Here is a 25,324-nt window from a genome sequence, read left to right as displayed (position 1 = left end):
ACGAGCCTGTAGGACAGGTTCCAAGAGTAGCTGCATGCTTTCTTTCCTGCCAGTCCCAGTAAAGTATCCTCTATTTAATAGATGTGGGTGAATGTTTAATGAGAATCCACCAAAGACTGGAGTCCAGAATAGTGCTATTTGGAACCTGGAATTCCAGTTCCATGGGAAATTCTGAAATACTTTAAAAAGTCATTCCAAATGGAAATAAAAAATACAAATTTTTGAAATTTTTCATGGAATGCAATTCCAAAATTTTGTTAGGAAAAATCTAAACTACACTTTGTTTCAACCTTATTGTAACATTTTGTTAAGGCTGAAACACTTCATTTTGACTTTATTGCCTAGACTTTCAATTTTAATATAATATAATATAGCTGGAACATTTTGACTATTATATTATGTCATGTCATGTAGTTTCATTTAAATCAGTCTTTTCCTATGGGAAACTGTTCAGTTGGAATAATTTTAACCAGCTCTAGTCTAGAGCATAATGCTTGGAGCACATATATCACTAGCACAAATCTCATGGCACACAGGGTACATTAGCAGATATCTGAAAGTGTTGGTGTATCGAACAGTTATAATGACTTACTGCAGTGGAGCTTACTACACTGGAAATTATAGTTAAGTGATTATCAGAATGTTCCTGTTGAGAGACACTCAAGAGAATTTAGCTGTGTTTAGAGCTTTCTTTAAAATAATAAATTATCAAGGCTGAGGGGAGGTTGTGCCTAGTCACACCCAAAATGAATTTCCTGGAGGGTTTAGCATAATAGTATGCTAACTGAAAAATTATTTCACTCATTCCATGCATGGCAGCTCACTCACTCTGCTAAACCCAAAGAGACTAGAGAAAATTAGTTTCAGATAATAGAATAATAAATTGCTATTTGTTTTTAAAGGTGACCTGGAAATTGGGGGGGAGGGAAGGGATTGTGCATTCTTTATGATGTATAAAGAGGGCCAAAATTAGTTTTGTTTTTGTAGGGAGGTTTTCTGCTTGATTTTATTTTAGGAATATCAGGAATGTCAAACCTCGTTTTCCCTGCCTTTGCTGGAGAGCTCATTAGAAGTTTCAGATATGAACTGCGAGCTTTCTCGGCCCTTAATTGAAAGGATGGGTGTTGAATCTTTAACAAAGATATCTTTTCCCATAAGCATATGTCAGGCATTTGAACTAAATAGGTGATAACAGTCAAAAATAGTTGTATACAATCTGAAGAGAAATTACTTCTCCTCTCAATTAAAATCATGATTCACTTGTATGGTATATCAGATGCCATAATACTGCCAGTTGTCCATTGAGTCTTTGTGATTGGGTGTATACCCCACACAAGCTCTGAAGGGGTTAATGTCGGCCTGAGAGGCAAATTATGGTATCTGGCAGTACCTGAAGGGAGAGCCAGGCTTAACTGATCATGAAGTCCAGCTGGGCAGGAGAAGGCTGGTTAGTATAAAACCAGGAAGTTGAGCGCAGAAGAGAGCTGTAGGGAGGGACTCTGCAGTCACTCTTTGGGATTAGAGAGGTGGAAAGGCGGAAACCTGGGCAGGGGGATAAACCCTAGGATCCTAGCCATGGAAGGAGGATCCACCCAGAGAAGTTACAGGGGGGAAAAGTCTGAGAAAGGGCTGAGTAGGAAGAAGTCCTGGGAAACAGCAGAAAGGTGTAGGACTTTGAAGACCTTGGCTACTGGTTATAGGGTCCCTGGGCTGGAATGCAGTGTAACGGGAGGGCCTGGGTTCCCTTATCAGCAGCACTGGGAAAGTGGCAGAGGACCTGGAGTCTTGGAACAGAAGACCATCTCAGAGAGCATCTGGACAGCTTGTCCAGTTGGCCTTTGTTACCCCAGAATGGGGAGACTATATAGTGACCTGGCTGGAGAGTTGAGTCATGAAGAGGAAGCACCCTAAGTCACTGAGAGAGAGAGGAGTCATAGGGCAAGCAACCAGTGGCAGGATGCACTAGATAGGGTGAGAGCTAATTCCCAGACCCAGCCACAAGGAGGTGCACCTTTTGTGAGTGAGACTTCCACCTCCTTTGCAGTCTTCTAGGAAAAACAGGGTAGAAAAGACATAAATTTCTAATGTAAAAACAAACAGAAAAAAATCATTGTTTGGAAAAAGCTTTCAGGTTTCCTTAATATATAAAAAAGGTACAAATCCATGTCCCCCACTTTGCAGGTCATCTTTAAGGGACCCAACTTACTGTACTATATACAAGTATCCAAATGAGAAAACACAGGGGTAGAATTGAAGCCAAAAGGTGTTTCTATCCATTCCTGTAACTAAGTCTAATAATTACATTGATTATTCATATATTGCATGATGGATTTTAGAGCCTATTTCACAGTCCTAAATGCACAGCTGTCCTATGTAGATTCAGCTTGTAAAATATTGTCATCAGTTCATTGGTCCCAATAGAGTCATATCTATGATGCACTAGCAGAACAACATGGAAAGTCTGCATAATCATGCAGCTGATGTAGAACAGATGATTTCATAGAAGACTACACCTCTTTTATTTAGTGTAAGCTTGCAGTATTCTGAAAGAAGGGTCATTTGTACATGAAACTGAAGTTTTTTACTTAGACAAGCAAGCATAATGTTTCAACAGGAGAATTGCAAGCATATTTTTAACAGCTTCATTCACATGCAGCCCTTTTCAAAGTACCACAGTTGTCACTTAGGGATAGTCTACTGTACACATTGTGTTAGAACATGTGTTAACAGGGTTAAACCCTCAGTGGAGACAGAGACTCTGATATTAACATCATGTCTGGCTTAACCAGGCCCAGATGACAAGATACTAAGTGCCATGTCCTTGTCTACACTGAGTGATAAGTTGTATTTAACACCATGATAGTTACCATGTGTTCTAACATGATATAATTTTCCAGTGTCCCCATATGGGACAACCTCAATTTAAAAAAAAAAAATCACACTTCTGCCTAGACATTTGCATGTGCTCTATGAGTAACACCTGAGATTCCTGTCATTGAAAGATTAGAGCGAAAACACTGGTCTCTATTTTTTGTTGTTGTTGGGTGGGTTTTTTTGTCTGCTTGTTGTATATGTTGGTTTTTCATATAGCCCCAGGGCAGAGAGAAGCATCATAAGAAATAGGAGAATGTGATTGCAAACCCACAGAAATTGGTCAGGGGGACTCAGAGGCAAGCACACCATCTTCAATCAGTCTTATTTCATTATTTGAAAATTGGCTGGACTCCAAATTGACGGTGCCCCCTTAGACCATGACAATTGATTAGGGCTGCAGCCAATTCTAGATCTTCAGAAATTAAACCAGTATCTCAGAAAAATAAAGTGCCCTATGGTTTCTCTGGTGTGCAGCAGCATCACTTCTGAGATGTTCGGGATTGGTTCAGAACCTTCAGAATACCTCCTTCCACATCTCAGTATTGCATGGGAGCTAGTCAAGGAGGAACTGCAATTACACTTTTAGGGCCAAATTCTGACTGTGGATGTGTGCACAGAGGTTTCATTCATTGACATCAGTGGGAGTTATTCTTGTGCATCCAAGAGCAGCATTTGGCCCTTATCATTTATTCTGGATGGCAGTATAAGGGAGGCTTTTTAAAATGTCATTATTTTGTAATCTTGTCCAAATAAGTGATGGAGGTGTAGACAGCAGTATTATGACTGCTTCCTGCTGCCACTGTCTCTCTGCAGAAGTAGGGTGATATTTGGGAGATCTGGGCTGAAGGCACAGCTCTTCTGTAAACTCCTTACATGATCTTTGGCAAATCACTCAATCTCTCTGCCTCAGATATCCACCAGCAAAATGGAGATGATAATACTAACCTGCCTCCTGGGGTGCTAGAAGGATAGATCCATTAATGCTGTGAGGCTCTCACTTATTATGGCAATGAGATCCTATATAAATACATTGATAGATGGCCTGCGCTACAGTGGATGGGTTGTGTCAGCCCCCCTAGGGCTGTTGGCACCTGTGTACCATTGTGTACTCAATTGTGCTCTGAACAAGTCAAAGTGAACTTTGTCAGTGATATTAGTCAATCCAATGGTTTAGCTCATCACCTCATAGCATGCTCCAAAGAGAATGGTGTGAGTGAGACAAGTAAGGAAAGGAGGAAGAAGGGAAAGACCCAGAAAAAGAGGTAGAAAGGAGAGAGAATGAAGGGGACAAGGATACTGCTGCCGTCTGTAACAGAAAAGGAAGGTATTATTTTTTTCCTTCACCAGACTGTAACAGCTAAAAAGAAAGAGAGAATGGAGAGGGGTAAATGAGACCATCTGGCCAAATGATCACCTCAGCACAGGCATGTTTGTTCCTTTCTACATGAAAATAAAGAAATGGACCAATTTTTTTTAGGGCTTTTAAAAAAGTTTTTAAAAAATACTTTTTTAAAAAAAGAAGGGAATATCTGAATGCAAATGCCTGGTCCTAGCTGCATCTGGACAGGGCTGGGCTGGGAGGCTGGGTGTTAAAACATTGGCTTCCCATGCTAAGCTTTCCAACTCCGAAGCCTGACAGCCAAATCTGGATGAGATCACCAGTGACATGAGTTGGGTGGTCTCTACAGATATTAGCACAATGTCTCTATTACACAATTTGGCGTAAGTTGCCTCTTTCTGTTCAGGAGGGGCCCAAGGACTAGAAAGGTCAGGAATGAAGTGCATTAACAGAGCCTGGTGAGTGAAGCCTGCATAGTGTCTGCCAACACCATACCTATGTTCCATATCAGCCTTCACACTTTCCTGAGAACTACAGTTGATTAACATCACAAATTAATGGCTTTTTTCTTAATCCATTTTTCCTGTACAGTTTCTCCAGTTTTTGATGAGTAGATAAAATTTGAAGCAAAATCTTTTCCTAGTACAATTTCCTATTATTTTAAAGGTGCCATCCTGCTTTCAGTCTTATATATTCCCTTTGGTTTGCATAGTACAAAACTTGATTTTTTTGCCTAAAAGCAGAAACAACTCAGAGAAATAGATGTGATTTTTCAACTAAAACTTGGAAATTGCCTAACAAATTGTTATGCTGTAGCACATAAAACAATCACTGAAATGAACATCAGGCTTCCTGTAGACTTTATGTGATCATTGTGCAGTGATATTTATGATGTCTTCTGCATGTTCAGCATTCCTGGCCCACATGCAAACTGAGAACTATATGTCTAGATTCCAGGAAAATTAGCTTTCTTGTCTCTTAATTTTTTTCTTGCAATATATTTATCTTCATTGTTGTTCTCTTTTCCCTAGCCTGAGCTCCTTTTAAGGGCCACATTTTACCTTTGGATGAGCTCCCGTTGAACTCAGATGGAGTCCCTACACTAATTCAAGGGCACACAGAATTTGGACAATCATTTTAACCGTGGGTCCAGTGTAGGTTGTGCCAGTGCTTTGGTTTAGCAGAGCATTGTGACGCTGATGTCCTTTCACATCTGGAAAAAGAGAATATTCACCAGGTGTACTGTTGCTGGCAAAGGCATAGGACTATCTATTCTGATTCAATGAGTGTTGCTATAAGAAGCTATAAAACAACATTTAATTACCAGATACACCGGCACTTATAGGTGCTTCAGTGAAACTAAGGGAATGTCTACATTTGGAGCTGGGGGTGTGATTCCCAGCTGGAGACGACATACTTGTGCTAGCTCTCATTAAACAAGTATGCTAAAAATAGTGTATCCATAGTAGCACCGGCAGCAGCAAGTGGTGCATGGGCTGGCCACCCCTGGGTTCAAACCTGCCTGGATCCCATGGGTACGTACGTGGGCCAACGAGGCTGTGCTGCCGCTGCCCAGGCTACTGCAGCCACACTACTACTTTTAGCTCACTAGTTCAATGACAGCTAGTGCAAGTATGTCTAGGTGAGCTGGGAACCACATCCCTAGCTCCAAGTGTAGGCGTAGCCCTAGGTGACCAGTTAGTCAGCTTGCGGCAGCTAGTGGATTCTTGCAAGTTCCACCTATTCTGATAGTTCCAAGCTGACAACTTTGATCACAGTGTTTGGAAGTTGTTTTTTTTATTGCTTCCCATTCAGCATTACAAGCACCCAGAACTCATCCAAAGCATAACAAGTGAGCTTCTGCATGGCTTAGACGGAGGTGAGTTTCTGTGGATGACATTTTAGCACACAAGTAGTTTGAGGAAGAACATAAAGTTACAGGAAGTCTGGCTACTGTGCTAAAATTGAAGAGAGAAAATGTATTGTTATCGTTTTTAGGGCTTGTGATTGTAAAGAGTGAGGGAGGTCAGTGTGAAAACCTCAGAGCTACAGTTGAAATGCCACCACCTGAAAACATATTAGAACTGATACAATTTCTGGGTATGACACGATTTTGGAGCAAATTCAAACATAACCTGCCCTCAGAAGGCCAAACTCTTTATGAACTGTTTAAAACAGCCTCTGGGCCTGACCCCACCTTTTATTAAAGTCACAGCTCTCTACCATATTGACCACAACCTCAATACTGGTATTTTACATGTTTCCAAGTCTGTGGCTATTTCAGAAGACACCAGTAGCTGTGGGGTCAGTAGGGTGCAGTTCCTGGTACCTGGCGACAACTGGAAGTTTATCGTAGCATACTGATCCAGACAGCTTTCAGAAACTGAGACTAGGTTCCTCCTAACAGAGAAATAATATCTGGCAAGTTTATGGCATGTAACAGGTTCACAAAATATGTAAAGGTCTTGATAATTTCAGCTAGTGCCAGGCCTCAGAGCACTCGTATCCTTAATAAACAGTAAACCTAGACAAAGGTGCTCCCGAGATGCCAAAGATTGGGTATGCATGTGATGAGATTTAAACCTTTTTCAGAATATACCCGAGGAAATGAGGAACCATATTGGCCACCCAGATATCTTCGGAGGCTCCGTGTGATATAAGAAGGCACATCGGTAGCCTGCCAGCCTCAGCACAGAAATCAGAACTTTAAATCTGTGGAGGATGCCAAGGCAGGAGAGGTCTGGGACAGGCTCTAAGCAGAAGTGCCACAGTGAGGCAGACATAGCTGTGTTAGGAACAGTGCTGTTTTCTTTATTCTAAGTTCCTTGTTCGGTGTTTAAGGAAATTCTTTCAGGAATTCTTTACTTTGACACCTGACGGATGTTTCACTCCACTGGAGGGCACATTACAGCCTCTAGTGCGCATTAACATCAGCTCCTTTTTTGCTGCTGGCAGCTGCATCTGATCCCACAGATCAGCTAAAAGCTGATGCAACTTGATTCTTTCCTGAGGGTTTCACCTAATTAATTTATCTGTCTCTATTTCTGTCAATTTAATAAAACAACAGAAGGCAGTGATTTTGGGCTGCATGCAGAAGTGGGTGCCTCTGTCACTCTCCATCCCTTTCCCTTTCCTGACAATTTGCTGGCTCTCCTGTTCTCCTGCTACTGGTTTTTGGTTTGGGGGTTCATTGATTGCAGAGTTGCCTTTTGAGGTTTGATCCAGTTCCACCTCCCCTTGGCTAAGCTCTCTGTGGTGAATCCAGCTGGCATGCTCCCCCAGCTGTCTGCTCAGGATCAAAGGATTATTATCCCTCTGAAGGTGTGTGTCTGGCACCCTCCTTCAAGGCAGCAAACCCAATAGGAGATGCCAGCCTTGGGCCTTGATGCTGTCACCAGCTGTATCTCCCCTCCAGCTGCTGTTCTTTACTCCTTCCCTGCTTGCCCTGGGGTTTCCTGACTCTCCCACCATAGCTCTGCCTCTCTCTACCCCATTCTAGAGACTCTGAGCAAGGAGTCAGCACCATTGAAGGGGAAATCCCCACTAAGGACCGGCACAGAGAAGGGGTCCATCATGTCATGGTGCCCCTTGAGGCAGCCTGGGTGCTGGTATCAGGAAACGGGGAAGAGAGGTGGAATTGCTGTGCCTTAATGACATCTAGACCTACCCCATCCCGGGCTTCCTAGCATCTGGCATGAGTTCAGCAGCCTCACCCAGCTGGCCTTGCCTAAAGGGGGCTCAGGAGCTCATTAGTCTGTATCAGGATTCAGCTACTTCACAGGGCTCTGTGCCACCTGCATCAGGGTGAGGTGGCCTTACGTCCTCAGAGAAGCCTGGCACCTGCTGATGGACTATGGCCTTAAATTAAACCTAACTCTGCCATGATGCCTACAAATCACTAGCTTCAGGCTCTGGTTGGACAATGGGGGTGCTGTGACTTTTGCTTTTATGCTCAACTCTATTCATCCTGTTACCTCATCCTCCCAACCCAGCCATACCCGTGTGTGTGTTTTGTCCACTTGTGTGACACCTAGCTCTTGAGCACAGAGGATCTTCTCTGTACAGTGCCCAGCACAATATGTGCCCCCAATTTTTGAGTTTTGGCACTGGCAAAATATAAATAATCATAATGGGTAAGATTGCTTTACTTCTGGCTTTCATGAGCTCTGCTGCCTCAAAGGCTCTCTGCCACCTACAACTGGTATCTGCCTCTTGCTTCACCGATGGCAGTTTGGCGGTCTCAGCTCTACCTCTGCTATAAGAAACATCCACCTCAAAACAGATCCACTCACCACCTTGGTACAGCTCTGTGGGTTGTAGCAGATCTGCACCATCTACAGCAGATCTCAGTAGCCTCAAGCTGCTCTGTGCCGTGAGGATCAGATATAGTGTCTTCTGCAGTAAATCCAGATGCCTCATCTAAATCAGGCTGAGTGTGCTCCATAAAGCTTAGTGTCACATGAGATGCACATTCTGCCCAGTACCTCGTCAGATACTTGGAAAGTTTTTCTTTACTGTCTTTACAAGTCATAGCTTAAGACTTCTTCTATGAGTCCAGTTTTCCCTTGTAGGATTTTCAGTACATAGCCTGGATTGAGAGACCCTAACTCTCCTGTCTCTCCTTCTCACATACCATATGTCTTCGGGGTTGTGGGACGTCTGTAGGCTTAGCCATGTTTTGGCTATGATACTTGCTCCTGTGTTGCAGTTGGGTCATTGGTGCACATTCACTCATTGCTTCTTGAAACCTTCCCTAGATGATTCATCCGATGACATCTGACTCATGCTCGCTCTTCTACAGAGAAATCCCTGGAGCCTTTTAGTCTCCAAGGGGGGAAAAGATCCATTAAGGGAGAGAGATCGATTACAACTGGTGCCTTTTAACAAGATATAATCGTGTACCTCTTGTGCTCTGGAAGTGTAATAGAGCCAAAGGAGCCCACGCAAGTATCTTCTCCATAGAGGGCAGGTGTCAAGTATCAGGGCTTGCAGCAGAACCAGTCTCAGGGCAATCTAACAAAGACAACTGGTCTGTAGGAGGCTGCCTGGTTGGCTACACCACCTGATTGGTGGAGAGAGTCAGCAGACCAGCTATAAAGCCCAGCAACAGCAGCATTTTGGCAGCAGCTCAAAGTATTTGCTCATGGCTGTGTTAAAGCTCCTGCTGGTTTCCAGCCTTGCTCCAGGCCTGTTCCTGCCTCAGATTGAGCCTAGCCCTTTGCCTTGCCTCGGTCCGTGTAAACAGGCTCTGACCTTCGGCTCTGATGCCTGACTTCAATTTTGGCTCTTGGCTCTGGCTCTGGCCTCTGACCCTGGGCTCCTGTTGCTGGCTACCAATTGCTGCTCCAGCTAGTAGGCCTGACTCTGGATCCCACCACTGATCTGACCAATCACATCCTGGTCTCTGACATTTTGAGTAGCTCTAAAAATACAAACAATGAGGGCACTAGAACTGATACAGTGAGCATGGATGATACAAAGGCCAATATGTCTTTGACAGAGATAGTGGGAGCCCTACAGACCTTGTGGGCCAAGGTTGCCACCCTGCAGGTGCAAAATGCAGCCCTCCAAGCTCAAACTGTGCCATCTTCACTTCCGACCTCCACTCCCTGCAAGCCCTCCCCCCCATCCCTCAGCTTCTCTTGCCTGACAAATGGCAATCACGACAAACATCATGGGTTCCTAAATCAGTGTTGGCTCCTATTTCTGCTACCTCTGCAGTTGTACCTCACTGACCAAGCTAGAGTGGGACTAATTATGAGCCTGCTTACTGGGGAGACCCTGGCTTGGGCATTTCTGCTCCTGGAAAAATCAAGCCTGCTTCTGGGATTTGAGAACTTCATTTGAGCTATGATCCAAGTCGTGAGCATGTGGCTGAAGCCATGGTTCAGGTGTCGAAGCAGGGACACTGGCCAGTTGCTATATATACAGTGGAGCTGTGACACGTTATAACAGACACTGAGTGGAATGAGGCTCCCCAGCATTCTGGCTGAGCCTAAACAATGATATTAAAGATGAACTGGCACAGGTGGAATCCCCATCCAGCCTGGAGGTGTTAGTCGACTTATGCGTTAAGATGGATGACCGTCTGACCGAATGCTACCATGAAAAAAAATTCGTGCTCCCAGCTCCCGCCAGCTGCAGCTCTGATAACAGGCCCTGGGCTGGGTTGGTGTCCTTCCCCTCTCCCCAGCAGTGGCCAGTCAGTGTCCAACACATCACCATCTCCCTCTCTGGCTCCGGAACCCTGTGTTGCCCAACAGCAACCTAGAGGCGCAGGTGGACTTGGGTGCCTCACGCAATTTCATTGATCTGCAGTTTGCCTGAGCACACAAGATCCTGACCCAGTTGAAAGGCTTCCCCAAGTGAGTGGAGTCCATAGACAGGTCACTCATTTCATCCGGATTGGTAACCCACCAGACTGCTCTCTTGGAGGTAATACCCAGACTTACCTATAAGTTCCCCGAGCACTGTGGATTTAGCCTCCCACCTACACAGAGTGCACCAGGAGCTCAAGGAACACTTGCATTCTGCCAAAGAAGTCTATAAACACCATGTGGACCAAGTCCATGAGGCTGCCCCTGATCAGGCCATTGGGGACAAAGTGTGGCTTTCTGCCCACACCCTTAGATTGATTCATCAGTCTGCCAAACTAGACTCCAACACTAGGGCCCCTTTAAGATTATAGGATGGTGAACCCAGTTGCCTTCTGGTTACAGCTGCCCGAACCCTTGAAGATCCACCCCATCTTTCACATCTCATTTTCAGAGCCCTACATGGAGAACCCATATCCAAACCACTCCAACCCTCCACCCATAGCTGGGATTTGTGGACAGGAGGTGTACTTGGTCAACCAAATCCTCAACCCTCTGCAACTTAGGGGAAGGCTCCAGTGCCTGTTGGACTGGGAAGACTGCAGTTCAGATGATCAGTCTTGGGAATGAGTAGAGAACATCCATGCCCCAAACTTGTTATGAGAGTTCCATCAGAAGTACCCCCAAGAAACCAGGCCCCAAGATTCGCCCTCAGTGAGGGAGGAAGCGGGAGACCTTTAGGAATCGGCCCCTGCGACAGAGCCAGGTTCCAGGCACCCTAACAAGCACAGCTGGACTGTAGCAGGCTGCCTGCTTGACTACACTGCCTGATGGGTGGGAAGAGGCCAGCAGCAGCAGCAGTTCAGCAGCTGCTCAAAGCATTTGCCCATGGTTGTGTTAGCTCCTGGGCCTGTTTGTTCCCAGCCTTGCTCCTGCCCTGTTCCTGCTTCAGACCTAGCCTTGCCTTGCTTCACTCCAGGTAAACCAGCTCTGACCCTCAACTCCGATTCCTGACTTCAGCTATGTCCCTTGGCTCTGGCATCTGGCCTCTGACTCTGGTTCTGACCCTTGGCTCCTATTCCTAGCTATTGACTCCTGCTCTAATCACTAGGCCCAACCACTCCCATCCCAATTGTCGGACAGCAGATGATTTTCTCATTTGAATGCATAAGTCATTCCCACCAGACTGTGATCATCTCTGGTACCTAAACTTATTCACAGTGTCTCTCTAGCTCCTGTGCATGAAGGAGCAACTCCAGGGACGCCGCACTAAGCCCAAATAGCAGAAGCCAGGCATTGGAATTCCAGCTCAAAGAAGCTAATTGGAAGAGAATTCCTGCTTGACCTGGGGGGTAGAACATCCCTAAACCCACTCCACAGAAGCTAATTCAGACCAATGTCCGGAAAAGTTTCTAAGGCCCAAATATATCTCTGCAGTGGAGGATCCATGCACCAGAACATCCTCTGTCCCTCCGTGGCCTGCTACTGCCCCATCACCAAATTCCCTATATACTTTGTCTGGGCACCTGAAGACTTCTACGTCACGTTCACCCCTGCATTATCAGGGGACGTACAACTCCTGAATAGCTTCCCCATATCCAGCCCCACTCCCTCAGACAGTGGACAGTTCCATTGCCAGGGGACCTCTGCAGCTGTGGAAGTGGGAGCTGTCTGTGCATTGATCATTATGATCCTTATCTGTCTGGTTGTTCATCAGAAAAGTCTCTCCTACTGAATAAATTTGGTCATGCCAGAAACCATTGGAAAGTTCCTGGCCCAAATACTATTCAGCATCCTTGGTAATACTCCACAATAATGATACTGAATTTGATAGAGTTGCCCCAGATTTACACAGGTTTAAATGAGAACAGAATTGGCCCATGACTTACAAATGACTAAAGTGACTGTTTTCAAATCAGTCATCTGGAGACCAACAGGCACAAAGGGGAGGTCTTGTGGCTTTCTCACTGGGATGACGCTGTTGACATTGAGCAATTCATCTGAACTCCAGTTACATTGGCAAAACAATAGATAACAGCTCAGGGGGGAGGGCAGGCATTAGCAATTTCTGGTGATTCTCTCATTCCAGTTCCTTCTTTGCTGGCAGCAGATAAAATCTTACCTCCTTGCACTTACTGTAAGAAGAGAAAAACAGCTCCTTAAATCAGCACAGCTGAGACAGAAAGGTAGCATATGCCTCAGGTATCTACTTCTGCATGAGTGTAACTTTCATTAATTTCATGGTGTATCTGGGAGCAGGATATGACCACATGAATGTAGAAATATGACCTGAAAGACAGAATAATGTCAACTATCATGTGATTGAATGGTGAGGCCCTGCAGTATTAAGGGCCCTCAGCCAGTTATAACTCAAGTGAAACTCTGTGAGCACAAAACAGTAATACCCAGCCCTGAAAAAATGAGTGTTGTCTCCATGCATTTGCATGATACATATTCCTTTGTCGCAATGACGTAACTAGCTGTACATTGCTATATGAGATCATTTCTTAGTAAATAAAGTTGGATAATCTATGTAATCCCTCAGCAGAGTAAAAGCAGAACAGAATGGCAATGAGAACCTGAGTTTAGCATAGCCTAAAATCACACCCACTTGTCTGCTTATTGCAGATGTACAAATCTCAGCTCCCTGCAAGTGTAGAAGGAAAAAAGCTGTGCTTGAAAACTGCTCTCGTGGCTGAGATGTTTGTTCCAGTGCTGATGGCTTCCAATAATAAAACTTTAATTTCATATCAAACCTTTCTTGTTTTTTGGGGGGTTAAATATAACTTTAAAGGAAGGTGATATATTTTTCTCCCTTCCCTTTGCGTTGTCCTTTGAAATATTTAGGAAAAATTACTGTGGTTCTGTCTACTCTGGACTATTCTGAACTGACTTTGTAAGTAGTTAGAGATAGCTCTGGTAAGGTAGCATATCCCACCGTACATTGCCCCAGGCACTGCTCGTTCCACACTATGTGCATGTTCTCTGGACTCTGTCCCCGGCGAAGCACTATGGGAAAGCTGTGCAGGTGTTCCCACTAGGAAGTGGCTACAAACGTGAATAGGCAGCGTAGTCGGGGTGGACGCACAAACCTGGTAACTCCTGGTCATGTTAGGAAAAAGCTACTGTGTGGGTACAAGTTAGCCACGTTTGTTGCAACCAGGTCAGCTGTGGGGTGTGTCACAGATTGGCTATCAAACCAGGGTTGTACTTGTAGCGTGGATGGAGTCTTAGACAATCAGGAGCTGCCCTCTCTGCAGCCTTTAGATGTGGTTAAAACGGACTTTCTGGCATTTAGTCACAGGCTATTTTTAGTTTGCCTTTGTTAGACACAGGGTTTGTACCTTCCATATGGATAACATGAAATGTGCAAAACCCAGACTGCACATTTCAATTAACTCAGTGTTTGCACCAGGCAGAATTACAATGTTGCACTTGATTGAAAATTCATGGAATCCTTGACGGGTGTTAGTTCCTGACCTGCAAGTCCTAGTATTTAACGTGAGCCAGGAAAAAGACCTTTTTGGCAGGAAAACTGCTGCTGCTCAGACTGTTAATGCATCTTAATCCTCCGCAGAAAATGAAATCACGTTGGACTTCTGCCAAACAATACAATGACTTTTCTCTGACTTCAGGGAGGAGTTCTTCTTAAGCAGCCTTTCTAACATGAAGTAAGATTTAAATAGCTAGGGCTTGATTCCGCTCTCACTTTACATCAGTTTTATACTGGTGTGACTTCAGTGGATTTACTCCAGATTTACAGAGGGAAGGGAGAGCTGAGTCACTGTTATTTAGTGTCTATGTTATGGTTCAGGCCCCACATTCTTTGTTGCTGACCCTGGGCTTTATGTTTGCAGATCAAAAGGACATTTTTCTCCCCTCCTGTTTGAGCTTTTTAACTTAATTACTTCTAATCTGCATCACTTGCTGGTCCATTGATAGCGCTGCTTGCAGGAAAAAATGTCTAAGCATCTAATTGCAAGCAGGGGTGCTGGAACAATTTGTATAGTGGGGGGCGCTGAGAGCCATTGATCCAAACTGTAAAGTTTGAGTATGATCAAAGCCACTTCAAGCCCGGGGGTGCTGCAGGACCCCCAGCACCCTAGTTCCAGCACCTATGTGTGCAAGGCAGAAGGCCTGCTGCAGTTGGTAAGGCACTAAAACCAGTCAGAGACATGCGGCTCATCACCATTACTTTGCTTGATTATTAGTAAAGTGAGCCTGATCCAGTCAAACACTCACTTCAGAAAGCACAACAGAAAGTATATGTTGGTCTGTGTTGTGGTTTTTAAGAAACAGCCTGTATTGGAGTGAGGAGAGGGGGAACTTGCCAGTGGTCTTTACAGCCTGGGACTTCCCTAAGGCTTTCTGGAGGACTCAGTGGGTATGTCTACACAGCAATTAGACACCCATGGCTGGTCTGTGCCAGCTGACTCAGGCTCATGGGGGCTCGGGCTAAGGGGCTGTTTAATTGTGGTGTAGACATTCAGGCTTGGGCTGGAGCCCGGTCTCTAGAACCCTGTGAGGTGATAGGGTCCCAGAGCCCAGGCTGCAGCCTAAGCCTGCACATCTACACTGCAATTAAACAGTCCTTTAGCCTGAGCCCCATGAGCCCAAATCAGCTGGCACGGGCCAACCACAAGTGTCTGATTGCAGTGTAGACATACCTAGTGGGACTGCAAGCGCTAATCCCATTTACAGGGTGTAGCTATATGCTCTCTCCAGTTCTACTTCCAATCCACAGACTGGTGCTGAATTTGGAGAGTCCAATGACTGCCACTCAAGGAACACAAAGACTGGGATTGTGGCAGTCCCCTCTGTGGTGTGGGAGGTGTGTGGAAAGCTTCTTGTGCCCTCTCCCCCTTGCCACAATCGGGCACTTGGTGGTTGTTCAGTGGGCTCCTAGTCTGGGGGAGCCAGGTGTATGTTTTATGACCTTCTGGCAAAAATACCAACTGTTTAGTTCAACCAAAAAGTCAACATTAACGTCACAGGCTGGAAACACCAAGCAGGGGGGAAATCTGTTTAGAGAAGGGATTACCCCTTAGGGAACTAGAGAATCTGCCGGTGGGTGTCAGACTGCCTAATAGCCTATGGGGTTGGACTCCACACGGGGCACTATACGAGGGAGAAAGCATTGATCTTTTAGGGCTATTTTTAGAGCCCTGAGTTTTTCGTAAAAGCAAAATAACACAAGATAAAACAATTCAACAGATAAAACAAAATGCCAATTGCAGGTGGACAGGCCAAACTTCACGACTGGTGTTTCAAGCCCATACACAAAGGTCACAGCGTCACTCAGGTTTGGCTAGGGGTGGGGCAGGTGACAACGAGTGGAATTTCACAGGGCTCTAGCTATTTTCTTCTGGAAGTTTCATTCTCACATGCTGTAGAAGAGAGGAAAGTGATAGGGAACAGTCAGCATGGATTCACCAAGGGCAAGTCATGCCTGACTAACCTAATTGCCTTCTATGATGAGATAACTGGCTCTATGGGTGAGGGAAAAGCAGTGGATGTGTTATTCCTTGACTTTAGCAAAGCTTTTGACACGGTCTCCCACAGTATTCTTGCCAGCAAGTTAAAAAAGTATGAGCTGGATGAATGGACTATAAGGTGGATAGAAAGCTGGCTAGATTGTCGGGTTCAATGGGTAGTGATCAATGGCTCCATGTCTAGTTGGCAGCCAGTATCAAGCAGAGTGCCCTAAGGGTCAGTCCTGGGGCTAGTTTTGTTCAATATCTTTATTAATGATCTGGAGGGTGGCATGGATTACACCCTCAGCAAGTTTGCAGATGACACTAAACTGGCAGGAGTGGTAGATACGCTGGAGGGTAGGGATAGGATACAGAGGGACTTAGACAAATTGGAGGATTGGGCCAAAAGAAATCTGATGAGGTTCAACAAGGACAAGTGCAGAGTCCTGCACTTAGGACGGAAGAATCCCATGCACCGCTACAGACTGGGGGCCGAATGGCTAGGCAGCAGTTCTGCAGAAAAGGACCTAGGGGTTACAGTGGACGAGAAGCTGGATATGAGTCAACAGTGTGCCCTTGTTGCCAAGAAGGCTAACGGCATTTTGGGATGTATATGTTGGGGCATTGCCAGCAGATAGAGGGACATGATCGTTCCCCTCTATTTGACATTGGTGAGGCCTCATCTGGAGCACTGTGTCCAGTTTTGGGCCCCACACTACAAGAAGGGTGTGGAAAAATTGGGAAAGAGTCCAGCGGAGGGCAGCAAAAATGATTAGGGGTCTGGAGCACATGATTTATGAGGAGAGGCTGAGGGAACTGGGATTATTTAGTCTGCAGAAGAGAAGAATGAGGGGGGATTTGATAGCTGCTTTCAACTACCTGAAATGGGGTTCCAAAGAGGATGGATCTAGACTATTCTCAGTGGTAGCAGATGACAGAACAAGGAGTAATGGTCTCAAGTTGCAATGGGGGAGGTCTAGGTTGGATATTAGGAAACACTATTTCACTAGGAGGGTGGTGAAGCACCGGAATGGGTTACCTAGGGAGGTGGTGGAGTCTCCATCCTTAGAGGTTTTTAAGGTCAGGCTTGACAAAGCCCTGGCTGGGATGATGTAGTTGATGATTGGTCCTGCTTTGAGCAGGGGGTTGGACTCGATGGCCTCCTGAGGTCCCTGATATTCTATGCTTCTTTGCGTCTCTTCTCCCCTCCACCAACCAGCCTGAAGGCGTTGAAAAGGACGTGACCTAGAGTTGCCTCATCTGTACGGAGGGAAGGGGAGCTCTCCAAATTCTATACTTGTTGATTGGCTTTGGAGGAAAGGCACAAAAGGTGGGGTTTTCACTCTTTCCCTCAATACTACTTTGTACATTTCTGACCCATCCACTTTCACTGAGGTACTTCAGGTACTATATAGCTGGCATCTACTCGTGAGAGAAAGAATGATTCACAAATGATTAGGGCACCTCTCTCCTAGAACTTGGGAAACCAGCATTCACTCCCTGCTCTGTCATTGATTTCCTGAGTGACCTTGGGCAAATTGCTTAGTCTCACTGTCTCAGCTCCATTTCTTAGTTCTGTGTTACCTGCTCCTCTGCCCGATTTCTGGTCTCTGAGCACATCCCCCAAGGTGTTTGGGCCTCTTGCTTTCACCTCTCATGAAGTGGAATCCCGCCATTCTCCCATTCTCTTTGGCTGGGCCCAGGATTGCAGTACCCAGTGTACCAACCATGGTTATTCAGCAGATCTGACTGAGTTTGGCCACCAGCAACACTTCCCTTCAGCAGCTGTGACCAGTGGTAAACAAAACGACCCCACGCCTTTTTAAAACAAAGTATTGTTTAATCTTAATGGTAGGAACAAAGCATAATGAGAGGTTTTAATATGAAAGGTCTACACGCGTATATGTCTCACTTAAATGCTTAGGCCTTGCTGATTCCAGAGACCCCCACCTCTGGAGTCTGGGATTCAGTCTCCTCTCCTCCCCAACTGTTTCTTTCTCTCTCCCTTCTTAACTTCAGGGGCCATGCTTTTACTCACCACAAATTTCTTTGTTCTAGTTTCCCACCTGGATTCCACCTGTGCCCTTCCAGTCAAAGTCAGACCCAGCAGGATTGCAGGTAAAACTACAGAACAAAGGACACCTGCACTGTACCTTTAAATACTTTTAAATTGACCTATCTGAAGCTAGGGTCCTGCATAAATGCCATCAGCTCCTGCTGGAATGAACCCCTTGTGATCGTACAGCAAACACAGTCATCACCATGCAAACAGACAGAATACATGTACTACAGGCACTCCTCGACTTTACAGCACTTGTGTTACGACAAATGGCACTTACGACATTTGTAAATTGACATCCTGTTTCCGCTTTATGATGTTGGTTTCGACTTTATGGTGCTTGATTCAGCATTGTTCCTATGGGAAAATCAAGTTACGATGTTTCGACTTAAGACGCGTTTTTCAGGAACCAATTGTGTCGTAAGTCTGAGGACTGCCTGTATTTGTAAATAAAATTACAGACAGCTACCATGTAATCCACACACCCCGTCTTTACAGTGGAGATAACAGCACTTCCCTGCCTCCCAGGGGTATTGTGAGGGTAAATTATATTAAAGATTGTGAGGCACTCAGCTACTATGGTAATGGTGACCATATAAATACCTACGGTATCGTTTCTGGGCCATTTCAAACATGTCCTGTGCACTATGCAAACACACTTCATTGGTGTCTCCACTCAGAGCATAATTTTCAGTTCCACTCTTCCAATGGGGACTGAAAGTAGGGACAAGGCTACAGAGACATGCTGCAGCCAAGTGGGCAGACACAGGGGACTGTAGTGGATTCCAGCCAGGAAGAGTGGTCAGCATCATCCAGGCTGCTGTGGAGGTCCCGGAAGAGCACTTGGTAGTTGAAGGGTGTGACAAAATTCCTCCTCTGCCTTGATGGGTCCTGCGCTTACTGGCAGATTTGCTTGCCTCAGAGATTCACGGCAGCCCTGAGTTTGGCCACTTTTGCTAGTGGCTCAAACCTGCCGTTCGCTCAGCTAACCTCATCACTGGCCAGCCTGGGAAAAAGGAAGGAGAACAATCCCCGCAGTCTCTGCTGATCCACCATGTGGGTCAGGAAACAACCTAGAGACCTTCCTCTCTGGTGGAACCCACAGTCCAGGTCAACTCCTCCTGTGTCTGATCAGGAGTTGGGAGGTTTGGGGGGAACCTGGGCCTGCCCTCTACTCCGGGTTCCAGCCCAGGGCCCTGTGGACTGCAGCTGTCTAGAGCAGTGCTACTCAAAGTGGTGGTCCACGGACTGCTGCCGGTCCGCGAGCCATTGGCTGCCGGTCCGCGGCAAGTTTCCGGAAAGATAGAAAGAAATAATAGTATAATTTAAAAATCACACTGGAATTCCACCAAGAATAATTATCAGTCAATAAAGTCAACAATATTAAATAATATTATGTTTTCAGAAGCACATATTATAATATTGATAATTATGCCATAGTGCTACAGCATGTTTTGCTTGAGATGCGCGAGCGCACACTTATCCCACTCCTTCGCATATAAAGACCCTGCCCCACCGGCAGTTACCGTCGAGAAGTTGAATAAAGAGCATCATACGGATCTCTGCACATTTGTCATTTGGGACCCCGTCCGAACCCACTGATCTGAGAATGTAAGTACTAATAATATTATAAAATTTTAATAATGATTTTCTATCCTATTCTGCTGTATCCCTTACGAGGTAGATAGAGATGATTGAGCACCACACACCTATAGCCAAATAGACAGTCCTTGCTTCCTCCATATCCATATATTGTTTCATACATGCTCTCATTGTTCTTACTTACAGCCTTCCCCTCTTCTAGAATCAAATCTATGTGTTTCTGCCAGGAAGTTCTCGAAATTCCTTGCTTTCTCACTTCATATCTTTCAGACAGGTAAATCTTATTTTTGATGTTCATTATCCATTCTTTCCATATGTTCAAACCATCTTAACTTTCCAATTATTATCCTGTTTGCAATTTAATTTTAAAATGTATATCATCTTCTTATCCTAACATTACTTACCCTATTAATCAATGTTCTCCCGCACATATTTCTCAATAAAAGCATTCCCACTGCATTTATTCGGCTTTCATCCTAATATCATAAATTAAGTATATATCCAGGGTAATGGAATTTATCTTCATTATTTTTATGCCTAATTTACAGATGGAGAAGTGAGGCCCAATCAATATATTTATCAAGCAGAGACATCCGGTTGCTGAACACGCAAGTAATTCTGAATCAGATGATGGCAATGTAAATGAATGCGAAGTATTGTCAGCAAAAAGAATTTGTACTAGCTTTACTCAGAAATATGACTCCTCATACATTCAGTTCGGTTTTGTAGCCATGAATGATGGTGGAGTGCCAAAACCGCAGTGCGTTATTTGTGACGATGTGTTGGCTAATGACGCAATGAAGCCGTCAAAGCTCAAGAGGCATTTGAATACAAAACATAATTAAATTAGTTCAAAGCCGAAAGAGTTTTTTGAAAGAAAGCATGTTGATTTAAAAGGCTGTCAGAAACAGATCTCTGAAGTGTCACACATAAATACTTGTGCTTTGCGAGCTTCTTATAAAGTAGTGCTTCGCGTTGCTAAGGCTAAAAAGCCATCCACAATCGGTGAAACGCTAGTGATAGCCTGTTTTAAAGATGTCTGCATGGAAATGCTGGGTGAGCCAGCAGCAAAGAAAGTGGTTCAGGTGCAACTTTCAGATGACACTATAGCTCAATGAATTCACAATCTGGCTCACTATATGGAAGATCAGCTCACAGGACAGATTAAATTAGCAAAGTACTTTTCTTTGCAGCTTGATGAATGTACAGAGGGACCGGGGGAGGATTCAAACAGACAGCTAGCAATTACTTTCTTTTAAATGCATGCTGCTTCTTCGAAAAAGGGATTAGGGTCAGAGTCTTAGCAAGCACGAGTGCACGTCTGCATATAATGCTCTGTTTGTAACTGTGTCATGCCAGAACACTTTTTGAGTTTCATTGCTGCTCGCATTTCCCAAGCTGTCAGGTTTATAAATCCCAATGGCTGGGGTGGGCAAACAGAGCTCCTTGTGGGCAGCTACAGTTGGTTTCCTGGGCCTCTGTCGGGTTGTGGCATGCTGTCCAGGATGTCTGTGCAGTCCAGGGTGTGGGGAGGGAGGGAGCGGGGTTGGTTCCACAGCTGCTAAGAGTTTGCATCCTAGTTCAGCATCTTATGAATATTTGCCCAAATTTTCACCTACTCCTGGCTGGTGATGCTTAAAAAGTTTTCAAGCAATAAAAATTCTAGATGGTGGGTCAGATTCCAGGGCAGAGTTGACTTATAACAGCCTCTTCTAGTTCACTAGCCCCTTCCATTCACTGATATGCTGTTCAGTCACCAGATACTGAAAAAGTTCCTTTTCATAGAGATGGTATTCCTCAGCTGGCCTGGGACAGGAGTCCCTCCTTCCAGTCTGGCATCTCTGGAAGATTTGTCTTCTAAAGCTTGTCCTGACTGCAATAACATGAAAACCAAACTAGTAACAATTTTTAAAATGTAATTCTTACCGTAATGTGTTTGGGCTGGCAATGTGACTGGCCAGAGCTTCTTAGCAGGCCAGTGAATAAAGAATGAATTAAAAAACCCCAAGATGATAAATATCAACCTATACCCTTACCATGATGCTGAATGTAAAAGGGGGGGGGTCTTTCTTCCTTCCTTTTCTTTCCTCAGTATGCTCTTTCATTGCCTTAGGCCCTTCCACCTCAGATGGACTGAGGAATCCACCCAGGACTTTTGGGAAGTGTGTGCTCCCCATTGTATGAGAAGGAACAAGCTCAGGGACTAAATGCTACAGGACATTGTGGCCAAGGTAGATCAGCCGCAGTACCAGAGAAGGATGGAGGAGTAGAAGGCTCAGAGGGGGACAGCCCTACTGAAGGAGAGAATGGTGGCATGGTTCCTTGACCATGACTGGAGATTGAAGGAGGAGGACAGAAGACACAGCTGTTCAAGAGGCTGCTCAGATTCATGCCATCAGGCTGCAGGACCCAATCAATTTCACTCATAATTTTCTTCATCTTTGGGAAATTAGCCCTTTTGGAGCACCAAATATATGCATCAGCGGTTGGGACTATCCTCTGCCCACACTGAATGTAATCAGGTCACGCTAACTGGTTCCTAGGCAACCACCAACTTCCAGTCCAGTGATCAATTCAATTATGTCACTGAAGTCCAGGCTTCGTGTCAAGATACTCTCTGGACATTAAGGCAAGGGCTTTCATTGTGGACTGCCTCATCGTTGAGCGGTCATAGCTCTTAATTCTGCTCATTCTGGAGAACGACAGTTATGCTTCAGTATTTGTAAACAGTAATGGGAGGTAAATGCAAAGAGCGATGTCTAGGTCTGGAAGAGTTGATTCCAGGTGAAGAGCCTTCTGCCGTTTTAAAAGGCAATTTACAATTTTCATTTGTTGTGAAAGAACAAAACTGTTCAAACTCAAGTTGCTTCAAGATCTCAAGGATATTTTGCAACCCAAGTGCAGAATGAATCTCAGAGTGGGGTACCGTGTTGAAATTGGTTAGGAAGCCCAAATCATTTATATAAACAAATATAAGCTTCCAGGTAATTTTGCAGGGACATTTGCAAATGATCACATATGAAATTAAAAGTTTCTACTCTAAACGTTTCTGCCCATCGCAGCTCCACATTTGGTGTATTGGATTCACATGCCTGCTGTTTATGTTTTGGGACTTGATGAGTTTCACTGTAGTAGGTTTGAGATACAATCGGTGTCTTTGACTTTGCAGGTGCTTCCATGTCATCAATCTGATCCCTCAGGTGCAATAAAACCAAAACCAAAAATCAGCCAGTGACTGCAGGAGTTGAACAGCAGAACCAGGCTTTGCTTTTTAAAGTGTGGAACTTATTGACTGAAATTGCTAGAGGATATGATTCCATTGCACTGAATAAATGCAGTTTCAAGACAGTCCATCTTGTCTCACAAGAACTGAGCTTCTGTTTGTGTAGCCCCATATTCAGCAATGTCTTTGCTGATTTTATCCAGAGCTTCTCGTATATTTAAACAATTGTGGCATCGGGCTTTTGTGGATTCAGGGGGCAGGTCCAACAGGTGCTAGACAGAGATTTCAGAAACAAAAGACAATTATTTTCATTTTCTTTAAGCCTCTCTGTAAGGATTACCCAGCAATGAGGCATGGAGTTGCTGGAGGAAGCTAAAAAAAAAGGTACGGCTTGCAGGTAGCACGTTAGTAACTACGGTGTCCAGAGGTTCAGAGAATGTGTAGCACAAGGAACATTAATCGGCCTAATCTGTGTCTGAAACCCGGCATACTTTCTTGACCTGTTGACAGCATTGTCATAGCTTATTTAGAGTACACAGCACATTCTCCGCAAGACTTTCACCAGAATGACAGTAAATGGGCACAAATTTCAGAAAACATTGGATGCGATTTCTGCTTTTGTTAACAAAATGAACAGCGCATGCCAGCTGATGAACATGAGAAACAGTGGGAATACTGTCAACTGAACAGTAATACTTGGCTGTATTGCTGATAGAACTTTCTTCCCCCTCAGTTGCAAAAACTCATTGCAGATAGTGGAGGAAATATATGATGGTTTTCCATACGCAGCAATACTGAACTTCTGAACATGATTTGTGAGGAAGTTATCAGATTTGAAAATTAGCTATAAAACTCCCCAAATATTTCCATTATGAACAGATCCATTTTTTCCATCGTCCTCACAACGCAAGAACCTTCTTTCAGCAAGAAATATGATTACCTTCACAATTCACTTTAGCACCTCTCACCAGTACTGTGTCTCGTTTTGAAACTGATTAACTTGATAGCTCAGTATCAATACACTAAAAGAAAAGGAATACTTGTGGCACCTTAGAGACTAACCAATTTATTTGAGCATAAACTTTCGTGAGCTACAGCTCACTTCATCGGATGCATACTGTGGAAAGTGTAGAAGATCTTTTTATACACACAAAACATGAAAAAATACCTCCTCCCAGCCCACTCTCCTGCTGATAATAGCTTATCTAAAGTGATCACTCTCCTTACAATGTGTATGATAATCAAGGTGGGCCATTTCCAGCACAAATCCAGGGTTTAACAAGAATGTCTGGGGGGGGGGGTAGGAAAAAACAAGGGGAAATAGGTTACCTTGCATAATGACTTAGCCACTCCCAGTCTCTATTCAAGCCTAAGTTAATTGTATCCAATTTGCAAATAAATTCCAATTCAGCAGTCTCTCGCTGGAGTCTGGATTTGAAGTTTTTCTGTCATAATATCGCAACTTTCATGTCTGTAATCGCATGACCAGAGAGATTGAAGTGTTCTCCAACTGGTTTTTGAATGTTATAATTCTTGATATCTGATGGAGAGTGGGTTTATGTGTGTGTGTGGGGGGGGGGGGGGGTGAGAAAACCTGGATTTGTGCTGGAAATGGCCCAGCTTGATTATCATACACATTGTAAGGAGAGTGATCACTTTAGATAAGCTATTACCAGCAGGAGAGTGGGGTGGGAGGAGGTATTGTTTCATGCTTTGTGTGTATATAAAAAGATCTACACTTTCCACAGTATGCATCCGATGAAGTGAGCTGTAGCTCATGAAAGCTTATGCTCAGATAAATTGGTTAGTATCTGAGGTGCCACAAGTACTCCTTTTCTTTTTGCAAATACAGACTAACACGGCTGTTACTCTGAAACCTATCAATACACTGATTAACTTATCACACATTAATAAAAGTGATCAGTGCTACTCTTATACTTTTTAATTCAAACAGTAATCTCATCACTAAATCCACCACACGCGTCGTGTTTGTCTGAAAAAGCTTGCCCCTGAAACAGAACACAGCACCAGTTGAAGTTGAGTACAGCAACCATTCCCAGAAAAGTGACTGTTTCTCTGTCAACTGACTTCTGAGTGAAAATAACTTTGAAAATAACCACGCATGTGTTTGTACTGCCATTCAGATGTTTTGAAATCTGCACTGTGACTTTGGCAAAGGGAAGGGCCCCGATCAACCTGTACTTTTAGACATTATAATCAATTACCTGCCATTCAGATAGATGTAACAATAAAGATGATAAAGGTGATTGTGAAACAATATCTTATATGATGAGCTTACTAATATCCATCACAGTCTCGGATATCTGTAGCTGGAGGGGCAAGGGGGCTTTCAACTGGTTTTGCTTCAGACCGTACTGGGCCTTCTACAGCAGCACGGGCTGAACGTGGCATTCCCTCAACTGCAGCATCCATGTGAGT

The 25,324-nt window shown here is 44.5% G+C and overlaps 1 long non-coding RNA gene across 3 annotated transcripts in view; it reads left to right on the top strand.

The window, feature by feature from the left end:
- Nucleotides 1-23,943, top strand: part of LOC311520976 — a 64,352-nt gene extending 40,409 nt beyond the window's left edge. For 2 of the 3 annotated variants that reach the window (XR_014711738.1, XR_014711739.1), the window contains 5 exons: nucleotides 18,060-18,119; nucleotides 19,501-19,671; nucleotides 19,849-19,936; nucleotides 20,211-20,274; nucleotides 21,776-23,943. This is a non-coding gene — a long non-coding RNA (uncharacterized lncRNA). Of the gene's footprint in view, nucleotides 1-18,059; nucleotides 18,120-19,500; nucleotides 19,672-19,848; nucleotides 19,937-20,210; nucleotides 20,301-21,775 lie in introns of all 3 variants that reach the window. The other variant, XR_014711737.1, reaches the window with a different exon arrangement.
- Nucleotides 23,944-25,324: the final 1,381 nt, after the last annotated feature.

The sequence above is a fragment of the Lepidochelys olivacea genome (assembly GCF_965140295.1).
Source record: "Lepidochelys olivacea isolate rLepOli2 genome assembly, chromosome: 1".
NCBI lineage: Eukaryota > Metazoa > Chordata > Testudines > Cheloniidae > Lepidochelys > Lepidochelys olivacea.
This window is presented reverse-complemented; position numbering and strand designations above follow the sequence as displayed.